General features: G+C 41.2%; 1 long non-coding RNA gene across 1 annotated transcript in view; it reads left to right on the top strand.

Moving 5' to 3' along the window:
* Window positions 1–1,045: 1,045 nt before the first annotated feature.
* LOC122561925 overlaps window positions 1,046–18,204 on the top strand; it is an 82,451-nt gene continuing 65,292 nt past the window's right edge. Inside the window, exon 1 of the long non-coding RNA XR_006315152.1 lies at window positions 1,046–1,128. This is a non-coding gene — a long non-coding RNA (uncharacterized LOC122561925). The remainder of the gene's footprint in view (window positions 1,129–18,204) is intronic.

Below are 18,204 nucleotides of genomic sequence, written 5' to 3'. Positions count from 1 at the left end.
GAAGTAGCTGGATACTGTAAAGCCAAGATAATGTAATTGGCGTGCTGGAACATTGAAAGCAGATGAGTTAAAATTAGCCTCCTTCACACAAATATACCCTGTGTTTTTTTTAACAGAGAGAGAAAGTTGTTGGTTTACTTTGAGCATTTTTTTGTATTTGCTCAAATGTGGTATTCTCATAGTATTATAAATTTTGAGATGGCTATCCATATGTTCTCAGCTACTTCGTCTCCAGCCTCTCACATAGACAAACCTCCTACAGCCAACAGTTTAATTTATGTGCCTGGCTTATGCCTTCACTGCCTGATGCCTGGCAATAGTTTTGCCAGCTCCTAGCTGGTCAAACTGACTTACTCTTGTCCAAAACAACCACATTGACAGAAATTTGATGAACGGTCAACAAGCTCTGCTGTTCAGTCCTAATTCAAATTCTTAATCCTTTTCTAATTATGGGTCACATTTGATATGAAAAGCTTTATGCTACCGTCTTCTCTTTGCATGTTCCACTGCAGAGAGGAGAGCTGACGCAGTTTTGCCCAGAGTTTGAAAACTCTGTAATATTGTGGGTAGTCCAGAAGATATATATCTGACAGGAAAATGAAATTAAGCCAAATTAGCGCACAGCTAATTTTCATCCATAGAACAGAAACCTAATAGAATCTGGAGGATGCGTCTAATACAAATGCAATATAAAAACTAATTTCCTCATTGCCTTCCAATAGTTTTATGGTTATAGCTAAATACCACTCAAGATCTTTTCTGGATTTGCGGTCAGTTCTTGCCATTGAAATCACAGCAAGATTTCATTGGGTCTGACTATCTTAAAAATAAAAGGAAAAATATGTAATTATTCCCTACTATGAAGGCACTAGGGGACTTACATTTTTCAGTTGCTTAATTTACAAAACTTTATGCAGGTTAAAAAAAAATTAGCAAATATCATTTCTTTCAGACTTTCATCTTGGAACAGCATTATTTATATTCTGGCATCCTGAGAGTTTTGAGTCATTCCCTGTTGCTAGGAGACAGTAAAACAGAAATTAAGCGAAAACCCACACTTCATCTGTACATGGGTAGATCAATATTGATTCAACAAATTCTTGCTGCAAGCAACAATTGTTTTAAAAGGTAGGTTTTACTTTGGCCATTATTCACAATTCACAAACCATTTCATAAATATTGTACTTTTAGTGTATTCTAGAAGCAGGAATGGATCCAGAAATAATTTATTTAATCTGAACAAACTATAGATGGTTTATGATGGTAGGCTTAGATGAGCAAAGGTGGGGGCATAGACATGAGTAAGGACTGATTGAGCAAACTGATTATTTCTCTGCTACATTTCCTGTGTATCCTATGTAATAATAGGTTGGAATCCATAGGTTTGGAAAGCATCTATTGTAAGGGAAGCTGTCAGTATTACGAATCCATCTTTCCAAACCTTAAGATTGCTGTGATTTAGATAGAACATAGAACAGTAGAGCAAAGGAATAAGCCCTTCAGATTAATATGTCTGTGCCAGACCTCTATTCCCTACCTCTTCATGTGTTTGTCTAAATGCCTCTTAACTGTTGCTTTCATATCTGTTTCTACCACCTGCGCTGGCAATGCATTCCAGGCACCTACCATCCTCTGTGTAAAACACCTTTCCTTGCACATCTCCTTTAAACTATACCCCTGTTCATTTAAACCTATGCCCCTAGTATTTGAAATTTCTACACAGGGAAAAAGACTTCAACTATCCACCCTATCCAAGTTGCTCATACGTATACACACTTTCATCAGGTCAGCCCTCAGCCTCCAATACATGAGCAAAACAATCCATGTTTATCCTGCTTATAACTAATAAACTCCAATCTAGGCAAAATCTTGGTAAACCTATTTAACACCCTTTCCAAAGCCTCCATATCCTTCTTGTAGTGTGGCAACCAGAACTGCACACACTATTCCAAATGAGGCCTAGCTAAAGTTTTATACAGCTACAACATGGATTACCAACCTTTATGCTCAATGACCCAACCAATGATGGCAAGCGTGCTGTACACCTTCCTTACTACCTTATCCACTTAGTTGTCATTTTTAGGGAGCTGTGGACTTCCACCCCAAGATCACTCTGCATGTCAGCATTCTTAAATGCCCTGCCATTTACTGTATATTTTCCTTTTGCTTTTTACAATTTCTTTTGCCAGCCACAGTTGACTGAGTCTATACACCATAAAAGAATGCATAGCTGCTGCGATTGATGAGGGTACAGTGGTAGATGTGATCTATATGGGCTTCAGTAACGCATTCGACAAGCTCTGCAGTTTCCCATGGGAGACTGATTAGCAAGGTTAGAGCTCATGGAATACAGGATGAACTAGCCATTTGGATACAGAACTGGCTCAAAGGTAGAAGACCGAGGGTGGTGGTGAAGTATTTTTTCAGACTCTATGCCTGTGACCAGTGGAGTGCCACAAGGATTGGTGCTGGTCCACTACTTTTCATCATTTATATAAATTATTTGGATGTGAGCATAAGAGGTACAGTTAGTAAGTTTGCAGATGACACCAAAATTGGAGGTGTAGTGGACAATGAAGATGGTTACCTCAGATTACAATGAGATCTTGATCAGATGGGCCAAAGGGCTGAGAAGTGGCAGATAAAGTTTAATTTAGATAAATGTGAGGTGCTGCATTTTGGGAACGCAAATCAGGGCAGGATTTATACACTTAATGGGAATGTTCGAGGCGTGTTGGTGAACAAAGGGACCTTGGAGTACAGGCTCATAGTTTCTTGAAAGTAGAGTCGCAGGTAGATAGGATGGTGAAGAAGGCGTGAGGTATGCTTTTCTTTATTGGTCAGAGTATTGAGTACAGGAGTTAGGAGGTCATGTTGTGGCTGTACAGGACATTGGTTAGGCCACTGTTGGAATATTGCATGCAATTCTGGTCTCCTTCCTATTGGAAAGATGTTGTGAAACTTGAAAGGTTTCAGAGAAGATTTCCAAGGATGTTGCCAGCATTGGAGGTTTTTGAGCTATGAGGAGAGGTTGAATAGGCTGGGGCTGTTTTCTCTGGAGCATCAGAGGCTGAGGGGTGACCTTATAGAGGTTTAAAAAATCATGAGGGGCATAGATAGGATAAATAGACAAGGTCTCTTCCCTGGGGTGGAAGAGTCCAGAACTAGAGAGCATAGGTTTAGGGTGAGAGCAGAAAGTTATAAGAGAGACATAAGGGACAACGTTTTCACGCAGAGGGTGGTAGGTGTATGGAATGAGCTGCCAGAGGAAGTGGTGGAGGCTAGTACAATTGCAACATTTAAAAGGCATCTGGATGGTTATCTGAACAGGAAGGGTTTGGAGAGATATGGGCCAGGTGCTGGCAGGTGGGATTAGATTGGGTTGGGATATCTGGTTTAGATTAGATTAGATTAGATTACAGTGTGGAAACAGGCCCTTCGGCCCAACAAGTCCACACCGACCCGCCGAAGCGCAACCCACCCATATCCCTACATTTATCCCATACCTAACACTACGGACAATTTAGCATGACCAATTCACCTGACTGTGGGAGGAAACCGGAGCACCCGGAGGAAACCCACGCAGACACGGGGAGAACGTGCAAACTCCACACAGTCAGTCGCCTGAGGCGGGAATTGAACCCGGGTCTCTGGCGCTGTGAAGCAGCAGTGCTAACCACTGTGCCACTGTGCCACCGTGCCGCCCTTGACATGGACAAGTTGGACCGAGGGGTCTGTTTCCATGCTGTACATCTCTTTGACTCTATGACTCTAAGTCAAATAATAGTTCTTTATAGAACATTAGGTAGTTTATTTATATTGTCTGTGTGGACATGCCTTTTATTTTTTTTTTATTTTATTAAACAAATTACAAAACAGTTTACAAAAAAACATTGACAGCTGTACACAAAAGACAGCAATTTTACAAGGGAGAGGAGCAGCAAAGCTAGGCCCTGAACCCTACCGTTCAACCAATTTACAGGGAGAGGAGGACAAACCTCAAATCCCAGTTCGACATATGACAAGACAGTGACAATGACATTTGTACATTAGACAATACCGTTACATACAAAAGTGCAGACAATACAGACCCAACAAGCCCCCGCCCCTCCCACCTTCCGACCACTCTAAGGCAGCCCGCCCCTACCCACCTTCCGGTTCTCGGTCCACCCCATGCCCCTTCCAGTTCTCGGTCCGCCCTGACACACCTTTCGACCACCTCTAGGACAGCCCGCCCCGGTACCCGCCCAGGGTGACAGCAGTCAGGATGTGGACATGCCTTTTAATGTTTCCATCCACCTCATCCAATTTGTGCCAGTGTCTCATGCCTTCATAATTTCCCTTAGTCAATTTCCTCCCTTACGAATGTACTGAACCAATTCCTTACTATCAGCACACCTCCACCTCCTTTTGCTTCCTTCCTGTACTGCCTTTCTAACACAAATATTAATTTTGTGCAACCAAGGACACTTCCTGCAAAATTATTTCAGAGCACTGGCTAATTCAGAACATGTGGTATTGTGTGGAAGGTAGCTGAGGTATTTGAATTTCATGTTAGCCATTGTTTATTAGAAAATGTTTAGTTATTAGTGTAGGAATATCATTAGGAATTTTTAAGAGCTCAAGACATGAGGAGGTATAAAGCATTAACATTTCTTGACTTAATAATCTTATACATAAAAGCTGAGATCAGCAAGAGGCTTCTCCATCAGGTCTCAGTGACAACTTTAAAAAAACAGGAGTAAACCATTCGCCCCTGTTCTGTCATTCATTATGACTATGACTGATTGTGGTCTCAGTTCTATGTAATCTGACATCATGATGACATAGCTTGTTTTGTGCGTCTGCAGTATCTATTGTCTATAGTATTAGTATAGTTAATATAGTTACTACATTTTGAATTGGTTTATGTTTGTGGACCTCAATGGCTGAGTAATTGGTTTTCAATTGACTGTGACTATGAACTCATTGGTGATGGTCAGCTACCATTCCGAAACCAATAATAGGACCATTGCGAAATTGTTTCCCTTGTGCTATGAAAAAGCAGTTGGTGTAAAGAGATCCTCCACTGCTCTTGAGTACAGCTACATGAATCTTGAAGAGATATTTTCCTACCACTGTGCTTGTATATTCTTTAACCCCTCAAAATTATGAAAATACTTAACAGTTTCTGTGGCAAGCTGTGAGCTGTAAAGAGTCTCTGGCTTTACAATTGTTTCTTGTTATATTCCGACTTGGAATTCTACTCCAGAGAAGGATAAAGAGGGCAGCAGGAAAATGAATAGAGAGAGAAAGGGCATTTGCATTACATTTGTACTATTCAAATGTCAGACAACGGCTATATCCAAGAAACAATCTTTGATATTCAAAAGCATTATCATTGCCAAATTCTCCATGATCAACATCCGGAGTCTGATCGTTGGCCAGACGTTTCACTAGCTGGGCTATGTGAGCACTGTGGTGAGAAGAGTGGGTCAGAGGATGGAAATTCTTTGCCATGTGACAATCTCTTAACTCCCCAAAGTCTGTTCACTCTTTAAAAGGCATATTAGGAGTGTGATGCTCCCCATTTGCCTGAGTAAACTCTCAAGAGATTTGTTGTGGTTCTGTACGCCGAGCTGGGAATTTGTGTTGCAGACGTTTCGTCCCCTGTCTAGGTGACATCCTCAGTGCTTGGGAGTCTCCTGTCAAGCGCTTCTGTGATCTTTTCTCCAGCATTTGTAGTGGTTTGAATCTGCCGCTTCCGGTTGTCAGTTCCAGCTGGCTGCTGCAGTGGTCGGTATATTGGGTCCAGGTCGATGTGCTTATTGATTGAATCTGTGGATGAGTGCCATGCCTCTAGGAATTCCCTGGCTGTTCTCTGTTTGGCTTGTCCTATAATAATAGTGTTGTCCCAGTCAAATTCATGTTGTTTGTCATCTGCATGTGTGGCTACTAAGGATAACTGGTTGTCTCGTTTCGTGTCATTTCGTGTCGTTCATGGATGCGGATCGTTAGCTGTCTTCCTGTTTGTCCTATGTAGTGTTTTGTGCAGTCCTTGCATGGGATTTTGTACACTACATTGGTTTTGCTCATGCTGGGTATCAGGTCCTTCATTCTGGTGAGTTGCCTGAGAGTGGCTGTTGGTTTGTGAGCTGTTATGAGTCCTAGTGGTCGCAGTAGTCTGGCTGTCAGTTCGGAAATGCTCTTGATGTATGGTAGTGTGGCTAGTCCTTTGGGGTGCGGCATGTCCTCGTTCCGTTGTCTTTTCTTTTGGCATCTGTTGATGAAATTGCGCGGGTATCCGTTTTTGGCGAAGAGATTATATAGGTGTTCTTCTTCCTCTTTTTGCAGTTCTGGTGTACTGCAGTGTGTTGTGGCCCTTTTGAATAGTGTCTTGATGCAACTTCTTTTGTGTGTGTTGGGGTGTTTGCTTTCGTAGTTTAGGACTTGGTCTGTGTGTGTGCTTTCCTGTATACCTTTGTGTTGAATCCTCCGTTAGGTGTTCTCTGTACCATCACGTCTAGGAATGGGAGTTGGTTGTCCTTTTCTTCCTCTCTAATGAATCGGATTCTTGTGAGAGTGGCGTTGATGATCACTAGGACTCATAACAGCACACAAACCAACAGCCACTCTCAGACAACAACTCACCAGAACGAAGGACCCGATACCCAGCATGAGCAAAACCAATGTAGTGTAAAAAATCCCATGCAAGGAATGCACAAAACACTGCATAGGACAAACAGGAAGACAGCTAACGATCCGCATCCATGAACACCAACTAGCCACGAAACGACACGACCAGCTATCCTTAGTAGCCACACACGCAGATGACAAGCAACATGAATTCGACTGGGACAACACTACTATTATAGGACAAGCCAAACAGAGAACAGTCAGGGAATTCCTAGAAGCATGGCACTCATCCACAGATTCAATCAATAAGCACATGGACCTGGACCCAATATACCGACCACTGCAACGGCCAGCTGGAACTGACAACGGGAATTGGCAGATTTAAACCACTACAAATGCCAGAGGAAAGATCACAGAAGCGCTTGACAGGAGACTCCCAAGCATTGAGGATGTCACCTAGACAGGGGACAAAACGTCTGCAACACAAATTCCCAGCTCGGCGAACAGAACCACAACAATGAGCACCCGAGCTACAAATCTTCTCACAAACTTTGATCTCAAGAGATTTGCCTATATCCAGGACAAGGGAGTCCTTTTTGACTGGTACCATGTCCACCACTTCAAGATTCCCTCCCTCCACCACTGACATACACGAGCAACTATGTGTATATCAACTGCAGCAAGATGCTGAGATTCCTTATCTGCATCTTTTGCACGTATGATCTTTACCTACTGGAAGACCAAAGGCAACAGATGCATGACAACACCACTACCTGTGCATTTTCCTTCATGATTGGAGCGATATTGCCATTCCTTCACCGTTGCTGTATTAAGAATCCAGAACCCAATTCCTCCCAGTATGGGGAGTCAACATCGACTGCAGTAATTCAGAAAGGCTGTCCTTACCTTCTAAATGGCAATAAAGGATGAGCGCCAGACTTTGCTTGTGCTGCTCTTTTTAAATGAATTAATAACTATATGAGGACAGTTGGAACTGGAGGCAGAGCTGTTGGCATGCTCAGAAGAACTGTGACTTTCCCAGCAGAAGTTATTAGGACAGAAATTCTCATAGTGACAGTACAAATGGGGTATTTGATTTTATTTGCAGATGTTGACAGAGTGGTGTCATGTCCTGAAATAAGAACTGATCTGAGTGGTACAGCTCATACAACTCTGCCGATTATGGTCATGATTACTATAAACCTGAGCATTTTCGCTTCCAGCTCTGTCTGGGATCTCATAGTGGATATCAGTGTGAGTCAGTCAGTCAGTCTATAGGCCATGCTTCTGTAAACAAGTGATTAATGCTTGCTTTGCAATACATGCCCCATAGATATCTAGAAGAAGGAGAAAACAGATTCCAGAGTTTGCAATGATTACAGGTCACCTTGTGGGCCATGTCACACAATGCCCCCACTTTCATAAATCGTGAATCGTGCAGCAGTTGTTGATTAAGAGGTTCACCAGGAATTTTCTTGGGAGGGGAAATCCAGAACATGATCTATGAATATTATAGCTAGGCTATTTAGGAGCAAAACTAGGAACCTCCTTTCTCATATAATGGTATGACAATTTAGAACACATTGCACCCAAAGGCTGTGGATGCTGTGATTCAAGACGGAGATTAATGGATTGTTATTTGCAACAGTACCAAGGAGAAAGGAGCAAAGGTGGCTAAGTGGAGTGAATGTCAGAAAAGGCTGAAGGGTTGAATGACAAAGAGAGAGATAATTCTTAAACCATGACAGATGAATAGTGTTCACTAGTATATCACATTATTAAAGTAATTGGGCTGTACATCCCTTATCTGTAGTATTGCAGGCAGATCCACAATGACATTTTCACATTAGTATTGTTTCAAAAATGTAGAATTGAACAAATCTCAAAAATGCCATTTGTGTTCAATTACTGGAGCTTTTTTTTTCCATTTACAGCAGTTCTCACAAAGGATAATATTATAAAATAACCTTTTATTTCATTTAGTTAAGCCACTCGGAGCATTTATATCCAAACTGTCAAAAATAATAAAGGCTTTCAGCGTTGATATTTCAAAATTAATGTGTAAGTGACACTTTTATCATGTCTGAGTGACTGATGTGAATACAATAGGAGTTGCAAAAGGAAGTTGTTTTGTGTGGTTAAATAACAATGTAGATTTAATCCTTTTAATGTTTGACTTCTGTCAGCTTTATTCTTTACATACTTGTGGGGAGATGTAGTGAAAGTACTTAAATATAAATCTTATCAAAAGAAATTTTGTTATTTGTACCACCCTAAAGATGTGCAGGTTAGGTGGACTGGTCATGGGAAAATGCAGAGTTACAGGGATAGGGTAGGCATCCGGGTGGGATGCTCTGCAGAGGGATGGTGTGCCCTGGATGGGCTAAATGGCCTGCTTCCACACTGTAGGGATTTTATTCTATGAAATAGTCACATGACAATTAACCATCCTAAGGATCATACAAATTGGAACTAAATTTGCATGTGTTTCCTTTCTTTATAAAACCAAAGAAAATAGTGAATTTCTAACATATGACTATTTAAATCACTAAGATGTATAGGATTTTGGAAGAAAGGTTGTTGTTGTTTTTGTTGTTATGATGAACCCATTAGAGTAATGTCCCTTTAAGAGTTCAACATGCAAATAAACCAACTGTCACAATACTACAGGCACAACCTCTCTTCAGTGGAAGTGGCACAGGCTGTCTGAAGATTACTTTGTACTGTGTATACAGGTTTTAGTGGAAAATAATTCCAACAGAGATTGTAAAGTGAAAAAAAAAACTCCACATACTTCATTTCTGTTACATTTAGATTACACAAGAATACTATTTTATGGCGTGTAGCTAATAAACCAGCCTTAAAAGCTTGAAGGTCAGCAGGAGCAGCCACAAACAAAATGTAAAAATAATGAAGAAGTTCCCACAGTACAGAAAACAAAAGAAAATAATATTTAAGTTTGCCAACTTTGAGTATCTCTGATTTTGCCAGCTTTATGCGGGCAGCCAGCTGAATCAATCCTGCCCTAGCTAAAGGCCATTTCCAAACTAGAGCAGACGTTAGATGTCAGCACTGTGCTGAACAAAGAGAAAGTGTGTCTAAATTCAAATCATTAAATAAAAAAGGCAGCGCAAATACAGGAACAGTGCAGAGCCAAAAAAAAAGCCCTCAGGCAGGTTTCAAGCCAAAAAATAGAAAAGGATAACTAAGTATAGTGCCGAAAGCACAAAAGGATGGATACCAAGTCCTCCAGGCATGAGTCGGAAAGCCACTGATCTACTGTCCAAATTCCAGTGCCTGAAAGAAATGATGCAACTCTGCTACAGCTCCAACAGTAGCAGGAAAGCTTAGGCAAAGCTGTGAAACACTCTCAGCAGATTCTCATCCTATGAGGAAGATGAGAAAAATCTCCCAAAGTTATTGCAACTGCTAGAAGATGAACTGCATTTGAAAGTCCACTTTAGAATTCATCACTTGGAACTGATGTCCTTGAGGCAAAAACCATCAGAATCAATTTATCAATTTGTCAATAGAAGCTACAATAAAGACAACCACAGTGACTTTTCTGAGGCTGAACTGTCAGAGTGGATATTCGAGTTCATGATTGCCTCAACACCTTTCAAAACCTCAGAAAAATCCTCTTCGGGGGAAAGAAAAAGGAAAGGTCACAGCATTAACTCACTGCTAGCAAATAATAGAAAATACAAAGCATTTATAGCAGGACAAAAAGCATCTGCAAACATTAGGTGCAGTAAATAGTATTGACACTGTAGCCAATTCAGAGAAAGCAAGTTACGTGGTCTAGTGCACCAACTAGAAAGCTGTCCTGCTTTCCAAGCTTTACATAAGGTTGGGAATACAAAAAGATGCCCACCTATGCAAGAAATCTGGTGTCAAGGATACACCAGAGACCTGCATAAACATAGATAATGCCAGAACTTTCAGCAAGACAGGCCCAAGAAAAGAATCAGAGAAGTGCCAGGTCAGATCAACTTTTTGGCTCGAGGAGTATCTGTCCCATCCTAGATAAAGTTGAAAATGTACAACAATTGCCTACCCAACATAAGAAATAAATTATCAGTGTTACTAAAGCACAATGCTACAGATGCTGCAAATCTTAAACTGACACTGAAAATGCTAAGTCCTGAAGAAGAAACATCATGCTGGACTCAAAACTTTAACTCTGCTTTTCTCTTGACAGATGCTGCCAGATCCGCTGAGTTTCTTCATCATTTTTTGTGTTTCAGTTATCAGTGATGTCTTAGATTCTTCAACTTCTTGGCCCCACCCCCCATTTATCTCTCCATTCTGGAGGCTTCCTGCCTCTATTCCTGATGAAGGGCTTTTGCCCGAAACGTCGATTTTCCTGCTCCTCGGATGCTGCCTGACCTGCTGTGCTTTTCCAGCACCACTCTGATCTAAACCAGACATTCTAAGCTTTTCTGACAAAGCAATATCATCAAGAGAGCTGCTAAAGGAAGATGTCCACAAGGAGGATCATCAACATGCGTCTCAAACAGGCACTGTCAGCAGAAAACTGTACCTTGCAGTACCATGACCCAAGGAAGAAGCTAATCCTGGAAGTCAATACTTTGTATAAAAGGCGAGAACTGTCCTTCACGCAAGCTGGTAAACCAATTGCATTTAGATCCACAAGTATATGTAGACATAATGCAATTTTTCCAACATAGACTATGAAGACCCATTCTAATACTTTGTATCACAGGATTCCACATGTATCTCTTCAGAAGTAATTCACTGTGGAAACCAATCCCAAACCATTGGAAATGATCTGCTACAAACCACTTTCAGTTGTACCATCGAGACTACAATGACTTCTGGCCCACAACTGAAGGCACTGTGGCTTTACAGGATTAAGGGTGGACGCTCTGAGATGCTTTGGTTTTGCAAAGACTAGGTCAGTATCTCAAGAAGAGTTATCTTCAAAGGAAAACAAGCACTTGTGACTGAATCTCTTCACCAGGACATATTGTTGCAACCATATCAGACATGTGGGAATAGGATGAACTGGGTGATATGGTCTACAGGCCAGGATAGCAGTGACATTAAAACACTAGTGAGCAGAACTGTCACATGTCATAGGCCACAGCTACATTGAAGTAGACAATCTCTACACCTGCAAGAAATTTCCATCAGTTCTTTAGGCCAAAATTGCCACTCATCTATTCAACTATTCACCATAAATGGAAATATTTTCATCTTAGTCACTGATTGTCTGTTCAATGTATCTGTAGAATCCTTTCTGAGAGTACATTGCAGGAATTGGACAACCCTTTTCGGGAAATGTGCGCTAAATGTGACATGAACCCTGTGATGTCCTCACAATATTACCATGGATCAACCATTCTTTCTGAGTTAATAATTCATACCATTAACTCACTCATTCCACAGAGTGGGACAATGAAACAATGTTTTTGCGTCACCCTGTTACATACCTGAGCTACAGCTTTGGATATGGGCTAACCCATTACCAACAGAGATCACATTCAGAAGGCAAGTGAGAACAATCTTGCCAAGCCACTACCTGTACAAATTCTCTCAGATGTAAGAAACTTTTCTCAATAAACAAGGGATAGTACATGATCAGTATGCAGATGTGCAAGTACCTTAACCATACATAGGTAACATGGTAACCACAGAGGTTTCCATAGTGCCCAGTGACCCCAGCTATTATGAAATTGCCATGCCTAATGGATCAATGCTGAAGAGGAACAGAGAGGGCTCTAGTCACATAGTGGTAATGTCCCTACCTCTCAGCCAGGTTGAAGTCCTGTCTGCTCCAATGGTGTAAATCCATCTCTGAACAGGTTGATTAGAAAATATCCAGATGAACAGAACCCAGTGAAGGGAAGTGTATAATGTGGCAGTTGTGTACAACCAACACAGAAGAACACATCTGGATGACAATAGTGTGATGGAACACCAGGACAACACATTGACCACACTTCTGCAGACCAAGAAGAATCAAGAGCAAAATTCACACTTCCATAATGTTACACCACAATAAGATCTGGGTGAGTTGTCAAAATGCAGAAGTGATATATGGACTTATAGACTTCTGAACTTGTAAACTGTACAATTCCTACTTTTGTATAACTAATTTTACTATTATGCTTCTCATTGTGCTACATTTAAATGACAAATGAATATTATTACTGATGTATTCTTAAGTACTTTGGTTGGTCTTGACTTTGTGTGTCTTTTGATTTTAAAGTAAGATGATTCTGAGAATTCCTAACTAAAAGACTTGGGGAGGACTATGAGAATTAAGCAAGTGATCAGTTTCCAACAAGGCATGTCATATCTTGGTAGCCATTTTGTTGTCATGCTCATTCGGAAAAGTGCAGGAAAATGGTGGCCATAAATATGGAGGAATGTTGAAAGACAGAGGTAGATGACACAAATAGTTCAGATGCCCTCGTGGTGAGGTGAGTGTCTTGGCATAAAACTCCATCAGTGGTGGGGCAGGCTTGATAAACAGCTGGGTGAAAATGAGGATTGCAGATGCTGGTATTCAGAATCTAGAATAGAGTGGTGCTGGAAAAGCACAGCAGGTCAGGCAGTATCCGAGGAGCAGGAAAATCAACGTTTCAGGCAAAAGCCCTTCATCAGGAGCTGGTCTTTTCCTGCCTGATATTTTCATATGGTTGTAAAACATAATTTAAGTATTGAGTATATCTATATATTATAGAAATATTTTTCAAACAGTACTGTGGGTGTGCCAACATAAATACAATGGTTCAAGTAGGCAGCTCACCACCATGTTCTCAACAGTAGCAAAGCTGGGAAACAAACCTTGCCAACAAAGCTCACATTGCATGAGCAAATAAAGTAAACATCAATCACCATCAAGCTATATATGTATATCTTTTTATGTCTTCACTGCTCTAAAGAATGGTTACCAATACGTTCCATATTTTCTAATTCTCTCGAGATTGATTTTGTTAGTCGTTGGGGTAATAATTTCCTATTTCAATGCATTATGTAGCCAGCTTCTTCTCAACCAGATACTCCATCCATTGCTAGAAATCTTCCAGAGAGTAACAATCAAAACAAATAGTTTTGAGTCCAGAATATTGTGCCATAGTATTTTAGTTCTTTCATCGTGAACAGCTTCATTATTTCCCTTTTTTGTGCTAGATCAAGGAGCCTTTCATGAGTCATGTTCCTTTTCTAACTAATTTTCAACACATCTGTGGCACAATAATGTGAACATTTCCTTTATTGTTCAAGGCCCCACTTCCACACAATAATAGCACAATGGTATTACAGCACACCGCATAGTTAACCATTTTATGTTTTTACTATTGATTTGATTTCACAGCTACACAGAAATTATTTCCTGTTGTTAATGTTTTGTTATTTCGACCTTCTGATGTTATTAAATCCAGTGAGCCATTTTATTTACCAAAGTAAAATACTGCAGATGCTGATAATCTGAAATAAGAACAGAAAGTGCTGGAAATGTCCAGCAGATCTAGCAGCACCTGTGAACAGAGAATCAGATATAAGTGATGACCTTTGATCAGAATGTTTCATTTATAGGAAGGATAGAAAGAGAGGCAAGAGAGGAGGAGAGTGGTGTTTTTGATAAGGGATAGCATTACAGTTATATTTAGGGAGGATATTCCTGGAAATATGTGCAGGGAAGTCATTTGGGTGGAACTGAGAAATAAGAAAGAGATGATCACCTTATTGGGATTTTAGACCCCATAATGGCCAGTGGGAAATTGAGGAACAAATTTGTAGGATTTCAGTTATCTGTAATAATAATAGGGTGGTAATGGTAGGGGATTTTAATTTTCCAAATATAGACTGGGACTGCTGTAGTGTTAAGGGTTTAGATGGAAAGGAATTTGAAAAGAGTGTACAAGAAACTTTTCTGAGTCTGTATATGGATGTACCTACTAGAGAAGGTGCAAAACTTGACCTACTCTTGGGAAATAAGACAGGGCAGGTGACTGATGTATCAGTGGGGGAGTACTTTGAGGCCAGCGACCATAATTCTATTAGTTTTAAAATAGTGATGGAAAAGGATAGCCCAGATCTAACAGTTGAAGTTCTAAATTGGAGGAAGGCTAATTTTGACAGTATTAGGCAGGAACTCTCAAAAGCTTGGGTGCAGATGTTCGCAGGTAAAGGGATGGCTGGAAAATGGGAAGCCTTCAGAAATGAGACAATAAGAGTCCAGAGACAGTATGTTCTTGTTAGGGTGAGAGGAAAGGCTGGTAGGTGTAGGGCATGCTGGATGATGAGAGAAATTGAGGGTTTGGTTCAGAAAAAGAAGGAAGCATATGTCAGGTACAGACAGGATAGATCGAGTGAATCCATAAAAGAGTATAAAGGCAGTAAGAGTGTACTGAAGAGGGAAATCAGGAGGGCAAAAAGGGGACATGATATAGCTTTGGCAAATAGAGTTAAGGAGAATCCAAAGGGCTTTTTCAAATACATTAAGGACAAAAGGGTAACCAGGGAAAGAATAGGGCCCCTCAAAGATCAGCAAGGCAGCCTTTGTGTGGAACCACAGGAAATGGGAGAGATACTAAATGAGTATTTTGCATCAGTGTTTACTGTAGAGAAGGATATGGAAGATATAGAATGCGGGGAAATAGATGGCGACATCTTGAAAAATGTCCATATTACAGAGGAGGAAGTGCTGGATGTCTTGAAACGCGTAATGGTGGATAAATCTCCAGGACCTGATCAGTTGCACTCTAGAACTCTGTGGGAAGCTAGGGAAGTAATTGATGGGCCTCTTGCTGAGATATTTGTATCATCGATAGTCATAAGTGAGGTGCCATAAGACTGGAGGTTGGCTAACGTGGTACCATTATTTAATAAAGGTGGTAAAGACAAGCCAGGGAACTATAGACCAGTGAGCCTGACATTGATGGTGGGCAAGTTATTGGAGGGAATCCTGAAGGACAGAATTTACACCTATTTGGAAAGGCAATGACTGATTAGAGATAGTCAACATGGCTTTGTGCATGGGAAATCATGTCTCATGAACTTGATTGAGTTTTTTGAAGAAGTAACAAAGAAGATTGATGAGGGCAAATTGGTGGACGTGATCTATGTGGACTTTGGTAAGGCGTTCGACAAGGTTCCCCATGGGAGACTGGTTGACAAGGTTAGATCTCATGGAATACAGGGAGAACTAGCCATTTGGATATAGAACCGGCTTGAAAGTGGAAGACAGAGGGTGGTGGTGGAGGGTTGTTTTTCAGACTGGAGGCCTGTGACCAGTGAAGTGCCACAAAGATCGGTGCTGGGTCCACTACATTTCGTCATTTATAAAAATGATTTGGAGATGAACGTAGGAGATATAGTTAATAAGTTTGTAGATGACACCAAAATCGGAAGTGTAGCAGATGACCTCAGATTACAACGGGATCTTGATCAGATGGGCCAATGGGCTGAGAAGTGGCAGATGGAGTTTAATTTAGCTAAATGTGAGGTGCTGCATTTTGGAAAAGCAAATCAAGGTAGGACTTACACACTTAATGGTAAGGTCCTAGGGAGTGTTGCTGAACAAAGAGACCTTGGAGTGCAAGTTCATAGCTCCTTGGAAGTAGAGTCGCAGGTAGATAGGATAATGAAGACAGCGTTTTTTATGCTTTCTTTTATTGGTCAGAGTATTGAGTACAGGAGTTGGGAGGTCATGTTGCGGCTCTACAGGACATTAGTTAGGCCATGTTTGGGAAATTGCGTGCAATTCTGGTCTCCTTCATATCGGAAGGATGTTGTGAAACTTGAAAGGTTCAGAAAAGATTTACAAGGATGTTGCCAGGGTTGGAAGATTTGAGCTATATGGAGAGGCTGAAAAGGCTGGGGATATTTTCCTTGGAGTGTCGAAGGTTGAGGGGTGACCTTATAGAGGTTTATAAAATCATGAGGGGCATGGATAGTTTAAATAGACAAGGTCTTTTACATTGGGTGGGCGAGTCCAGAACTAGAGGGCAGAGGTTTAGGGTGAGAGAGGAAAGGTATAAAAGAGACCTAAGGGGCAACCTTTTCACACAGAGGGTGGTGCGTGTATGGAATGAGCTGCCAGAGGAAGTGGTGGTGGCTGGTACAATTGCATTATTTAAAAGACATCTGGATGGTGTATGAAGAGGAAGGGTTTAGAGGGATATGGACCAAGTGCTGGCTAATGGGACTGGATTAGGTGGGGGTATCTGGTTGGCATGGACAAGTTGGACCGAAGGGTCTATTTCCGTGCTGTACATCACTATGACTCTACGAGTCTATGACTTTCTTTGCAAATTCACTCTGGCATAATTGAAGACTTTCAAAGTTGCTAGTTTCGATGAGTTTCCCATGTCAGTAGGAGACCACAGCAAAATTAACCCCTGGACCTCAGCAACATGTTGCCAGTACATTTCCTGGTGGGTAGAGCTAGGGTAATTTTGGAGATTGGGTTCTGGAGGGGCATCAAGGTAGGGAACTACAGGAGACAAGCCCAGTGCAGGAAAGGCCTAAAGTTTTACTATGATTCTTGTCTGAGCAATTCTGTTGTTCCTGGCTATAAAGAGGTAAGCAATATTTTATCTGGGAAATCTCAGGAGCTTCTCAATCTTCTCCACAATATTTATTCCCCAGTTGGAAAGCAGTGGAAATGTCCACCTTCAGAACCAAACTAAAATTGCTTTTGGGGTGGATCTGATGCCATCGTTAGACCCTAAAACCTGTATTAATACAAGTGATTTCAAGTATTTTGAACTATTTGTTTGACCAGAGAGATGAAAAAGACAAATCAGGTGTGGAGTAGCCATGTACTTTAAAGGAGATTTGATTCTAATGGAGATGAACATACTGGATCTTGCTGCAAGTAAGATGGAACTTACTGATAAGACTGAAATGCTTGGGAGAAAAAACTCATGATGAGTGTTTGCTGTAAATCAGCAGTTCAACAGGAGAATGTAGAACAATTCAGTCATGTTCAGTTTTTATAAATAACTTCAATTTACCAGGGAAATTTTTGTAAAACTATGAGCAATTCAATAGCATTCTCTCAGCTTGTTAACATGGAATAATTGGTCAAGAAAACAGTGGATTGAACTTTACTCATAGTCAGCTCAGTATCAATGTTGGCAGGTTTCATAGACGGTTTCTCTCCGCAAGGCTGAGTGCTTTTCCGTGCATTGTCTTTCCAAATTCACCTCATTACCTATGTACCATGCCCAGATAGCACCATCCCCCATCCCTTGCCAGAGATGGAAGTACTCATCACTGCTGGGGTTCCTGGTGCTGGTGCCATCTTTAAAAGGCAGTGGTGGACCAGGTCAACTGCTGTCAGTCACAAGCCGCCATGCACAGTTCCTATTATTTGCCCCAGACGTGGCAATATAAACTTGGACGTAGTCCTTAGAATATCAGTTCCCTGATTGGGGCTATTAATCTGGTCCAATCAAGGAGCCCTGGCTGACAGATATAGACAGGAGTGTCAGAGGTTCTGTTCACTCTGAGAGCTGGTTCTAAGGGACCTGGATCAGTGTCAAGGCCCCTCCACGTGTAAATAAAGGGGGACTTGGTGATGGGATACCAACTTCTGTGGAGTTATTTCGG

The sequence above is a fragment of the Chiloscyllium plagiosum genome, chromosome 24 (assembly GCF_004010195.1).
Source record: "Chiloscyllium plagiosum isolate BGI_BamShark_2017 chromosome 24, ASM401019v2, whole genome shotgun sequence".
NCBI classification, from domain to species: domain Eukaryota; kingdom Metazoa; phylum Chordata; class Chondrichthyes; order Orectolobiformes; family Hemiscylliidae; genus Chiloscyllium; species Chiloscyllium plagiosum.
Note: the sequence above shows the minus strand (reverse complement) of the source record. Positions and strands in the feature narration are given on the sequence as shown.